Source organism: Spermophilus citellus (assembly GCF_964194105.1).
Source record: "Spermophilus citellus genome assembly, chromosome: 2".
NCBI lineage: Eukaryota > Metazoa > Chordata > Mammalia > Rodentia > Sciuridae > Spermophilus > Spermophilus citellus.
Window position 1 is genome coordinate 235,747,337 of NC_138183.1, and position 12,503 is coordinate 235,759,839.

Consider the following 12,503-nt stretch of genomic DNA (forward strand, 5'->3'; position numbering starts at 1 on the left):
ATTTCTATATCTTTTAATTTATATATTTATCTTTTACGTTTTATTTTTGCCTATGGTTCATAATGTGCAAAATGACTAGTGCAGACACGTTGATTATAAGTAAAATATAACACATAATGGGGGTGTGGGCTGGTGACGGGGGCGCCCACCCCCACCCCGGGGTTGAGCTGATGCCTGAAAAGGGAAGAGATTCAGCTTAACAGGAAATTGTGGGAAGGGGACAGCAGTTAGCCTTTCAATCAGCCACCAGAGGGCCACAGGTTGTCAAAGAAGTAAAGGAGTCAGCCAGCTCCCTGATAGGTCAAGTGTCCCTGGCGCTGCTTACCCGATGAGCTACCCGGGCTTGAGTTAGTCATTTTAAAAATGCCCGGCGCAGGGCGACCACCTCCTGGCCCACTGAGGCTGCCATCATCATTGTTATCCCTGTTATTGGGGCGTCACTGGGCAGGTCCCCCCACGGAGCTGCAGGTCCCCTGAAGCCAGGGCTGGTGGGATTAAGTCCTAGACCTTTGGAGGTGGCAAGGGGCAGGGCTGCGGGAGCAGGGTCCGGACTGACCCTGGTAGGTGACTGACATTGGAGTGAACACCCCCTCCCCCACCCCACCCCGCCCCCACCCTCGCCCCAGCCCTGACTCCGCTGTAATGGACGCAGAGTTGCAGACCCCAGGAAGTCTCCAGGCGAGAAAAATGGCCAGTGGCCCCTTCAGAGGCAGGACTTCCTAAACTTAGGCATGAACTGCAGGCGGGGGCTGGGCCCAAAGGGAGAGGAGACTGCCCCCCTGGGCTCCCTCCCAGCCCACCAAAAAAAAAAAAAAAAAAAAGATAGAGGGAGGAAGGAAGGAAGAAGAACAGAGAGAGACAGAGGAAGGAAGGAGGAGGAGGAGGAGGGAGAGAGGGAGAGAACACACTGACCCGGGCTGAGGAACCTCGTCCAGCGTTTTCTGGCTGGTGGGTCATCTGTGGCCTGCTCAGACCTGTCCCTGGGTCCTGCCCAATTTGAGTTTTTCCCTTGGGGCTCAGTGTCTGCCACTGAAAGTCAGGCTGACGACACACCATCGTCTCTCTTCTTTGTCACTTCTCAGGTGACCTTGGGAAGTTACTGAATGTCTTGGTGCCTCCATTTCCACGTCTCAGCAGTGGGCCTCGGGACGGCGGCACCTGGGGATGTGGTTAGGACTTGGAGAGCCCAGGGCCACTGGAGGGGAGGAAGTGCTAACTCCTGAAGGAATATCTTTTTTTTTTTCTTTAAATCAGCTTAATCCGGACCCCCAGCTCCCATCAGAGGAATTCTACTGTGTCACTCTGAGACCCACCCAGAGGCGGACTGCGTCTGTCCCACAGGCTGTTCTAGACACCTGCCACACTCTCATCAGGACAGGACACAGAGACCACGTCTCCTCCCTGGGAACAGGACGAGCCCTTGTGATGACCACCACGGTTGAATGCTGAGGAGCAGTGCCACCCCGAGATGCCACCTGGGCCTACGTGTCCTCTTGCTCTGAGACCCAGCAGGCTCACTGGGGGGAAGCCCAGGCCACCTGTGGCAGCATCCCGGGGCGGGAGCGCAGCCTGAGGTCCAGGGCTCCTGCTGGGCTCTCCCCTGACAGCTTCCTGGCCTGGGAGTGCACCCTGTGGAAATGAACGCCCTGTCCCCAAGTGAGCCAGCATAGACACTGCATAGAGCAGAGATCAGCCCCTGCCACAGAGATCACCCGAAGAGCAGCCTGAGGGGCAAAATAAACAGTTGGGGGGATTTGGTGTAGAGCCGCCCTGTTCCAGGTATGGTCTCAGGTCCCCCCAAGATTCACATGTGGTCCCCACTACATCTTGTTAAGAGGGTAGGAATTCAATCCAGCCGCGGTGTTTGGAGGGGGGTCTCCGGGAAGTGATGCGATCTAACAGGGTGTGGGGGAGCCCCATGACTGATGTGCTAGTCGGGGTTCTCTGGGGGTCAGAGTCAACGGGAAGCATGATTATGAGAAGGGGATTTATGTGACCAGCTGGAGAGTCCACATGGTGGTCTGCAGGCTGGAGAGCTGGAGGGACCAGCGGCTCGCAGTCCAAGAGGCTGAAGCCCCAGAACAAGAGAGAGCAGGGTGCACCCCAGCCAAAGACCTATGCTTCTGGTGGTCACTGGCGGAGGAAGACGGAAGAATGGAGTCTGTCTGCTGCTGCTTCCTTGGTCTCCCAACTTTTATTCCCCCCAAGCTGTCATCCTATTGGACGGTGCTGCCATTGCCACACCCAGAAGGCCTCTTAGTCTCCGGTGTCACTTGATCCAATCAAGTTGACAATTCAAATTGACCTTTGCAACTGAATACTGGTGGCTCTATAAGAAGAGGGAGAGAGCGACAGAAGAGAGAGACCCGCACCCTCGCTGTCCCTTGCCATGAGCTGCCTGGAGATTCTGTAGTAAGCCATCACCAATGTGACCCCTCAACCTTGGGCCTTCAGAACCGTGGGCCCAAATAAAACTCTTTTCTTTATAAAGTTACCCAACCTCAAGTGTTTCCTTAGAGCCATGCAAAATGGACCGAGACAACAGCACCAGGAAACAAACCTTACACCTCCCCCCCCACCCTGAGCTGGGCAAGTCTCAGGGGCTTTGCTAGGGGGCAGGCACCCACAGGAACCTGCTGCTCATGCTCCTGCCAAGGAGGACTCGGGGTCTCCCGCTCCACTGCTTCTCCACCACACTTGGCACGTCAACGGGGGGATTTCTGAAACTGGGGCCCCTGTGGGCAGACCCCTTTGAAGTCTTGGTGTCCTCCAAGAGCTGCTCAGGGTCTTCTGCCCAGGCTTGCTAGGGTGCTCTGATCCCCCGCCCCTGGAACCAACTGTCCCACTAGGCAGAGTCTCTCACCAGAGGCGTCTCTGCCGCCCACCTGACAAAATGCCCAACATCACGACAAAGTCCAGCTTCTGCTGGGAGAGAGGTGATGAGGACAGCTAGAGAGCCTCTCACACGGCTCTCCAGCCATGACTCAGCCACACACCTACTCAACCACTGTCCCCTAAGTTCCAGGCCCTGTGCTGGGGAGGCCAGGCCAAATGGCAAGTGCCACCTTCTGTGTCCCCCCAGAGCCCACTCCCTTTCTGGATCATGCTTCGGGCATCAAAAACCCTGGAACTCTCGGGCTGGGCTTCAAGGCCTGGGTTTCAAACCCAGTTCCAAGGCTGACACAAGCCTCCTGCCAGGTCCGTCCTCCTGAGGATGATCTTGTCCCTGGTGTGTCTCCCCCCGAGGGGCCAAGCACTGGCTACAGGCAGGGCGTGTGGACAGTGTGGGGAGGTGGGCTGCAGGGTTCACATGCCTGAGTCCTCGTCCCCTTGTGACCCAGGGCAGAGATGGAGAGAGTGGAAGTGGGGTGGGTGGGCTTGACCTCCCCACCATGCTCCTGCGCAGGAGTCAGGGATCCTAAATTTGAACATGGTCTTCTTGATCTTTTAAAAGAACATTTGTCAAGGTACAAGGATGAACTTTCTTTTCTTTTCTTTTCTTTTTTTTTACAGCCTGTTAAATATTTAGACACAGGGTACGTGGGCCTTAATTGGCGGTCTCAACTTGGGCTTCCCACACAGTGTAGTCTGCATAATGGGGCCAGTGCCCAGGCTAGGACTCCTACAGGGAGACCCCCTTCCATAGGCTGCAGAGAAGGGTGGGGGTGGAATATGGCCAAGATTCCAGAAGCCGCCTGCATTCTGCCCTCCATCTCTCATCCGGAAGAGGTGGCAGTTGGGGCTAATGTGAGGAATGGCTGCCCAGGGAGCAGGAGAGGGCAGATGAGATCCAGCTGTTCTGCCAGCTGCAAGCCACCACCACCAACACCCCTAGCTGGGGTTGGGGAGAAGATGTGGAGCAGGGGGAAGAGGAGGTTTTTGATACCCATTTTGCAAGGGTTGGGTAGGGGACGGAGCTGGAATGTAGCCCAAGGCAGAAAAGCACAGTGGTTCTCAAAGTAAGGTCCCTGGACCAGCAAGCAGCCTCAGTATCTCACCCAGAAACCTGCTAAGGACCTTGGCCTCCGTCAGGATAGACAGTGTCCCTCTGTGGGAAGGACAACCCCGTGGGACACTGTTGGACTGTAGGGATTCCCTAGCTCCACTTGCCCAACTCGGTGTGAAAATTCTATAAAACAGATATTTTACTGGGCAGCGAATATTCATTGGGCACTGCAGAGGGCCAGACACTTCTGAATGCGCTCACGTTCCATCTTCAGCAGCCAAGATGGGTATTAGTCCCCTTTTCAGGGCTCATAGTGGAGAGGTTAAGTACCTTGCTTTGGCCTGGGTTGGAGCTGCCAGGAGGCTGCCTAGGTCCGGGCCATCCTCAGACCACCTTCCTTCCCTCCTTCACTGAGCCCTCGACAGTGGTTCTCAAGGTCCAGATATAATTCAGAATCACCTAGAGGCCTGGTGAAAACCGGTTGCTCCAGAGTTTCTTATTCAGAAGGCCTGGGTTGGGGCCCCCAGATATAATAAATTCCTAATAAGTTCTCAGGGAATGTTGGCGATGTCTCTGGTCCAAGGCCCATGCTTTCAGGGCACTGGGCTGGGCTGGGATCCAGCTTCCTGGCCTATTTCACCCAGGCACATCAGGCAGGGTCACACCCTCCCCACAATGGCGTTGTTGTGAGATGCAATGAGATAATGGGGCGAAAGAGCTTTGTCAGCTGCACCGGTTAATGGTTCTGGTCATTAGTCTGGGAACCGACCTGAGGCTGGTCATCTAGAGTCTGGGGGTAAGCAGGGCTGGGATGCAGGGCAGGGCCCTACAGCCTTCTGGAGAGGCCACTTCTCAAAGGAGAAAGTTCACGTCCAGGGCTCAGGGCCCAAACCCCTCCTGCTGCCCCCTCCCTTGCCTAAGGCAGCCTGCCCCACGAGGCTGGCTGGCCTGGGCCACTTCTCCAGGGGCCAGTCCGGGCAAGCTGGGGCAGCATTAAGCCTGTGATTCAGGGCTTGGGGCTGGATCCCGCTCACCACCGCCTCCAGCATGAGACGCCCAGACCACGACTTCCCTTCTCTAAGCCGCAGGTTGCACATCAGTAACACGGGGCATCATGGGTACCCCGTGAGCGGTGGGAGTTCAAGGGTTAGTTCATTTACAGCAGCTTGGCTTCCAGCCTGCTTCCCGACAGGACTTCCACCAAGGGTAGCTGCTCGTTTTTTTAAAAAAGCGCCTGGCCCCGACCGCCTACTGATAGAGCCGCTCCCACGCCGTCCCCGGGCTGCACCCGGATACAGCCGCCCAGGGTTGCCAGCGCGGGGCCCGGGCCGGCGTCCTGAGTAGGGCTGCGAGGCCTTGGCCAGGGGAGGCGCCGGGACCCCGCGGGGAAGGGGCGTGGCCGGGGCGTGGCCTGGCCCAGGCGGGCAGGGGCTTCCTTGGAGGAGGAGGCGGGGACGATGGGAGGCCCCGGGAAGGCCGCCCGCGGGTGAGGACGAGAGGCCGAGGGGGGCGGGCCGTTAGGCAGGACAGCGGCGGGCTTCCTCCTCGGCACGACCTGGAGGCGGGAGGGGCTGGGATCCCGGAGGGAGGCCAGCACGGGGCAGGGCGAGGGGCGTGGCCTCCCCGCCGGCAGGGCCCAGGGGCGGGGCCTCCAGGGGGCGTGTCGGGGCGGGGCCTCCGGGGCGGGGCCTGGCGAGGCAGCTGCACTCCCCGAGCGCCTCCCGGAGGGGGACGGCGGAGAGACCCAGCCCAGGCTGCGCAGTCCGACGCGGACCGGGGCGTGAGCGAGCCACCCGGACTTGTTGCAGCGCGGAGCCAAAGCCCAGCCAGCAGGTGAGCGGGGCTGGGAGGCCGGCCGGAGAGGCAGGGGCGAGTAAGTTTCGTCCCGGTTCCGCAGCCGCCGCCGCGGCTTTCTCTCCACCAGCAACAGGTCCGGGCAGCGGGCGGCTGAGAAGGAGCCTCAGCTGCGTCCCGAGCCCCTGGTTCTCAGTTTCCGCCGTGCACAGCTGCCGCTGGGTGGCCCCGAGCCGGTCCCGCACCGGGCTCGGGATCTCTGGGTCCCAGGAGGAGGAAGTTGAGCCAGGTGACTCCAGGCTCCTGTCCTCACCCCAACCCCGGAAGGTGAGGGCCTGCAGGGAAGCCGCGCGCTTTCAGATCCTGCGCTCCGGCGCGGAGCCCTCCTTGCAAAGCAGAACCCAACCAGGCCACTTGCTTGAAAGATCGCACTGCTTCCCCGGAGGGGCTCCGACCCGAGAGCCGCGGCCGGGAACCCACAGCAGGGGCTTTTCGTTCTGTCCCTCCTCCAAATTCTGAGAGCTTCGCGGAGGGTCCCCAGAGACTTCAAGTCGGAAACTCAGCGGGGCTTTTCCAGGTGAGCTGTCCTGAGGGGCCCGCCCCCAGCCCAGCGGACCAACAGTGCTCTGCTGTGGTAAATGGGGAAGAGAAGGGAAAACCCCACGGAACCCTGTTCCCAGAGCAAGCTCAGCCCCCTGGGGCTCATGTGACAAGGCCAGGGTTAGTTTTGTGGGCTGAAAGGCCTGGCTCCGGTGTTGGTGTGCCCCCTGTGCTGGCCTGGTAGCTGGGATCCTAGTTCTGTGGGCAAGGATTTGGGGATCAAAATCCACTTCAAACTTCAAACTTCAGTTTCCTTGTCTGTAAAGTGGGGGTAATGGCAGGACCCAAGAGAAGTAGCAGGAACTGCGTAAAATAAGGTGTATTCAGTGCCTAGCATGGTGCCGGCACCGGGGAGGACTAACTACAGGACAGCTACTTTGAGGTGGCAGGGTAGGTGATGGACTGGCTGCCCCCTGCTACCAACATCATTTGGTTCATTTGGGGGTTGGGGTTTGTGTCACCCGGACCAAAGAGTAGCCGGGTTTTCTGTACTATTGTTTGAGGCTGCTAGGTGTTCAGTTAAATAAACCAAAACCCATTTACTGAGCACCTGCTATAAATAAGACAGAGCTAGGGGGTGCAGAAGTGAACTATCGAGACCTGGTCCTGTTCTTACCCTGAGCTGCTGACATCCCCCCCATGTCCCTGCTGGAGATGGTCACTTAGACCCAGGGCCCTGGGACATGGTTTTGTAAGGGTCTGTACTGTCCTGGTGGCTAGAACCCCACTACTCCATTGCATGCTTGGCTGGGGGTGGAGGTGAGGACAGGAGGAAACCTGTGTCTGTCTGAGCAGGGTCTCACACCAAAGGACACTGAAGGAGCTTCATGTCAGCTGCCTGCATCTTCTAGGGAGATGAGCTGTATACTGTAGAACAGGCTGGAAAGTACCATGGAGTAGAGGCTGACGGAGGCTGCTCACTATGGAAGGGGACTGTGTGTGTGTGAGTGTGTGTGTGTGTATGTGTGTGTGCGCGCACTGGTGTTCAGGAGAGGAGGGGGGAGACGCTTGAGAAACCAGGGCAGGGGGTGAGACTTGAGCAGTACTTTCCGCTGGGCTCCCCAGTCCTGGTGGGGCTCAGGTCAACCTGGAGCACAGACTCCTCTTTCAGTGGCAGGAGGTTAGAGATGGGCGTGGCGGGGAAGGAGAGGGTGCCTGCGGGAGGGAGAGACGCCTTGTGGTGCCATCACGCCTAGCAGATATCTAACTCGAGGCCTCACACTCTGGTCACCCCCTGGGAAGGGGCTCAGAGACGCATAGCAGGGACTCTCTTATAAGATGCAGAAAGAAAGGGTTGAGGGCTCTTCAGGGCCCAGGAGGGGAGAGTTGGGGCCTCCACAGTGGAGATGGCGTCTTGGGCAAAAAGAAAGTGGGGAGCCAACTCTAGGAGGTGACCCCTTTCCCCACTCCTCAGGCACCGCCCTGGGGTTGGTCATCTGCTGAAGTTTGAACTGCGGGGTGGCGGGGTAAGAGCGGGATGGTGGTGTCCACCCAGCTGGACTCCTGCAGGGCCTTGGGTGCCCGGGTGGCAAGTTCAGATGTGAGCTGTAGAAAGTGGGAGTCACCGAAGGTTCTCGAGGGACACAGTGGTGGCACTTTGAAGGGCAGTCTGTGGCAGAGGTGGGGGGGGGCGGATCCAGCCATCAAGGGATAAGGAACTGATGGTGGCTGTGGTGATGGGGACAAGGATCCTGGGCAGCTTTGGGGACATTGGTCCGTGGGCATTAGCAGCCCCCTCTTACCTCTGGCCGTGGGGGTAGGAGAGGCCCCGCAGGGTGGGGTGGTACAGGGTGGGGTGGGGCGGTATCCCTGCATGTCCTTCTGTTCCCCACCCTGCCTAGCCCCTGGCGCTCAGCAGGGGTTCAGGAGGGCAGCTGAGTGGGGTGGTGGGGGTGCCCAGTGACAGGGAGGGAGCCCCCCAGGAAGGCCCTGTGTTCAGCCATGGAGGAGAGCAGGTGGGCCTGGAGGAGGCTGGGCCGGAGGGTTTAGGATCCGGGTGTGGAAAGAAGCACCTGTGGGTCTCCCACCCAGCCCAGGGGGGGGCTCACAGGTCAGCCGTGGACAGCAGCAGGCAGCCGGTCCAGGACGAGTGTCCCGCAAGGGCCAGGGGCCTGGTGCCCTTGGGCTCCCCTGAAGCCCAGCCAGCAGGGCCAGCCCCTCTGGGGGCCTCCCGTTGGCCAGCCCTCCCCACCCTGGGGACCCAGCCCTGTCTGCTGAGGACCAGACAAAGGCTGAGCAGACCCAGCCCCGAGGCTGTCTTCAAATTTGGAGCAGCCGGGCTCTGTTGGCACCCCTGGTTGGTCTTGGCCTTGGCCCCAGCCCCTCCTTCCTCCAGCCGCTGGAAGTTGTGATTTAGGGAGCTTCAAAGGGCCAGAAGCTGGCTCTGGTAAGAGGTGGGCCGAGTCCACCCTTCTGTGAGGCAGGAGACCAGCCAGGTGGGGGACCCTTTCATCTCAGCGGGAGCTGTCCTGCCCACCCCTCCCCTCCCCTGAGCCTGGGTCTGAGGAGCTTGGAGGGGAAGCCCAGAGGTCAACAGCCAGTGGTGAGGGATGTGTGGTCCACGCCCCCCACAGGCTGCCCTGCAGAGAGGCAGCGGGCCACAGACCAGCCATGTGAGGGCCAGCTGGTGTCTCTCAGGGCTGACTTGTTCCCCCACTCATGCCCAGGATTCCCCCTAACCATGGTGATTTCCTGTCCCATCTGATTCACTCTGTGCTGACAGGGAGAAGCAGCTGAGGGGAGGAAGGAGGCCTAGATTCTGGCCTTGCAGTTAGTTCCAACTGTGCTTATATGCTGTGTGACCTTAGATAAGTTCCTTCCCCTCTCTGGGCTTCCCTTCCCTACTCTGTTGATGGCCTATCCTTTACTTGGCTTTAGGGGCATCTGTCCTTTATACAGTAGGGCACTTGTGAGAATACACACCTAGGCACATGTGTGCACACACACCTGCTCTACAGTCCCAACAGAGCAGGGCTGGGTGAGTCCCCTGGGACAAAGATAGTTGTCCTGTCTCCTGCTCTTCTTTCCTGGCCCCTCCCTGAAGCCCCTACCTTCTGCCTGTGGCACAGGGACAGGGGACAGCAGGATGGTGCAGTGCTGGGCTTTAGAGCCCTAAAGCCCTGGCTCTCCTCCTTCCTAGCTGTGGGACTCCTTCTGACCCTCAGTTTCTGAATCCGTAAGTTGGGCTGATGACAATGACCTCATGGAATGTCATGCAGCTATGACAGAAGTGACAGACTTAGCATTTTATACCTGACCCGTGGTAGATGCTCAATAAATGAGGACTGTCGCCACTCTGGGCCTGGCTGGCTCGCACCGTGCTGCTTCTCAGGTCCCGTGACCGTCCTCCGTGTGCCTCTGTGCCACCTCTCTGCCTCTCCAACGTCCGCGTGTGGCCGTGACCCCAGTTCTCTGTGCGATGCTCCCCAGCTCCTCCCGGGGCTGGTTCTCCCCAGCAGGGCCCAGGCTTCAGGTGGGGGTCAGTCTGGCCAGCGGTGGGGACGCCCTTCCTTCCCGTCCCGGCGCACACTGGGAGCCCTCCGTCCCGCAGTGGTATATACAGTGCTTCCACGAGTCCTCGTGGCAGGGACTGTAGCCTGGACACCTGGCACAGGGCCTGGCACCCAGCAGGCACTCGGGAACCGGGGGACCGGAAGCAGGACCTGGATGCCTTGTCTTGCCCTTCATGCCTGAACCCGGGTCCAGTGGAGGGAGTGGCCGCTGGGCCTGCATCGCCGTGGCCGGGCTCTCTTCCTCTGCTGCCTGGCCCTTTACCCCGCAGAGAGGGGAACAGCCTGACTTCCTCCAGCCCCGTGGGGGGCCTTGTGACCTCTCCTGAGCCCTGACTCAGGCGGAAAAGTCACCTTCGGGTCAGCTTTTATTTGTGGGTAGTTCTGCCTGAGGGACACGGCTGGGGAAGAGGGAGGGTGGCCTCCATGGGGGACATTGTCCATGCAGACCCCGGAGGGCCCCTCTGGGTGGCACCTCTCTCCTCTGGCTTCTTGGCCTCCTGTGGAGGCATCTGCTGGTTCGGGGCCCAGCTCTGGCTTTCCCTGCAGAGGGGGCCTAGGCTGCCAGGGACGCTGCAGGGGAGTGGACGCGGTGCTGGGGGTTTACAGCCTGGCTCTGCAGTGGAGCTGCGAGTGACCTTGGGGGTGGGGGGGCGAGGCCCTCTGGGCTGGTGCCTCACCCTCAGGGAGTGCTCCAGAGCCTTCTCGGGGTCTGGGAGTGGGGAAGGAAGAGAAAAGGCAGGATCACAGCCCTCAGGCCAGACTGCCCGAGGGTGGTTCCCACTCCGCCTCTGACCAGCTGGACGTGGCCTCCTTCTCTGACCGGTTCCAGCACCTGTTAGCCACAGAGTCCACACCTGCAGACTCAACCAACTACAGATCAGAACTATTAGGGAAAAGAAATTTCTATCTATTGCAAACATGCAGACTTTTTCAAGTTGTCCTGTGGTTAAAGAATGCGGTGTATCAACTGTTTACATAGCGTTGACATCATATCAGGTACCGTCAGGGATCTGGAGAAGAGTTAAAGTGTATCAGAGGGTGAGTGGGGGTTATAGGAAATATCATGCTATTTTTTTAATAAGCGACGTGAGCATCCGTAGATCCTGTACCCTTCTCAGGTACCAAGGTGCCACAGTGCTCCTTACCTCCTGGGCTGTCTGGCAGTGACATAGGAGCTGCTGTTTGTGCTGCATCTAGGACAGGCCTGGCACCGCGGACATGCTCTATACCTGTGGACCTTGGAACTTGTGATTGATAGGAAGCAGGATTTAAGTCTTTAGGAGAAGGAGAGCCCGAGGACTAGCTCTAGTCTAGGGAACCAAACACCTGGGTTCAGGTCCCAGCTCATCCTTTATTGGCCATGTGACCTTGGACAAGGCACAGCCCTTGAGTTGCAAAACCTTAACTATCATCCTGTCCCCTGTGGCTTTTGTCAGTGAGGTATGTACAGTGTTGGGCAGCTGCGGGGTTTTTTTTTTCTCAGAAAAATGTCTTTCTGGGTGCCTGGCCTGTCTCCTGCAGTGCGACAGGCTGGGACACAGGTCCCGGCTGCTGCCAGAGGGCACTGCAGAAACAGATCAGCGGAGCCGCTCCCCACTCAACAGGCCACAATGTAGGAAGCTCCGTGTAAACATACCTATTACAACAGACAATTATAGAGGTTAGATCAGAGACCATTTTCTTCTCCCAATCTTCTGGGTCTTCTGCAGTGAGCCTGTATAATTTTTATATTTAACAATAAAGCTCTGAAAATATCCTACATATTTAAACAGAAACGTGTTGTGTGAACTTGAATCACGTTGAGGTTTCGTTGCTCTGAATTCCTATCTTTTCAGAGGCAGGCGAGAGTGTGGGTTGGAGGTGAATTATCAGCCAGTGGAGCCCAGAGAAGGTGGCCTGGAGGCCAGGGTCAGATACCACGGGAGGGAGCCTAATCCAGCGGTGCAGGTGGTGGCCCACCCTGGCGCTGGGGGGTGTGACAGCCTTCAACAGTAGCTGGAGGGAGCTGGCTTCTGGGCTCTCACCTGGGACCCTGGGGGAGAAAACACCTAGGGGCTTCTGGGAGGGTAAGTGGACTAAACGCAGTTGAGCTCCAAGAGGAAGCTCGTGACTTGTAAGTGCTACCGGGAGTGTGGCCTCCGATGGGCCCGAGGCTGCTGTCTGCCCTAGAGCTGCAGAGTTAGCTGGACTGGCAGAGTTCCCTGCTGGACTAGAGCCTGCTGCCACACAGGGCCAGGTGACAGGAGCAGGACCGCACCACGCTTCCTGCAGGCGCCCTGGCCTGGCCTTGCGTGTGCAAGAGGCGACAGGCGACTGGCTGAGCGCGGAGACTGCGGCTCAGACGGACCAATCCGGGAAGCCACCGTGAGGTCTGGGGCGGGGCGTGAGGAAGGGGCGGAGCGAGGCTGGAGGCGGTGGCCTGGTCGAGGGTCCCCAGCCGAGAAGCGGGTGACAACCGTGCACAGAGGAGGCACTTTGATGCCTGGTATGCAGTTAGCACTCAATAAACGTCGGTTTGCTGTTGCTGCTAATCATGAAAATTAGTCATCACTCCGCTGCGGAACCGTCTCCCACTCGTGTCTTGGGAGATGGCTTATCCGAATGCTGTTGCAATGGAATCTGTAAATTGTCATTTATAGAGGACTTAGAAA

At 58.7% G+C, this 12,503-nt stretch overlaps 1 protein-coding gene across 4 annotated transcripts in view; it reads left to right on the forward strand.

Annotated features, from left to right (window-relative positions):
- The first annotated feature begins 5,655 nt into the window (after positions 1–5,655).
- Positions 5,656–12,503, forward strand: part of CD82 (CD82 molecule) — a 41,250-nt gene continuing 34,402 nt past the window's right edge. For 2 of the 4 annotated variants that reach the window (XM_081274285.1, XM_081274281.1), the window contains exon 1: positions 5,721–5,779. The gene's annotated coding sequence lies outside the window, so the exon portion shown is untranslated. Of the gene's footprint in view, positions 5,780–12,503 lie in introns of all 4 variants that reach the window. The other 2 variants (XM_081274283.1, XM_081274282.1) reach the window with 2 other exon arrangements.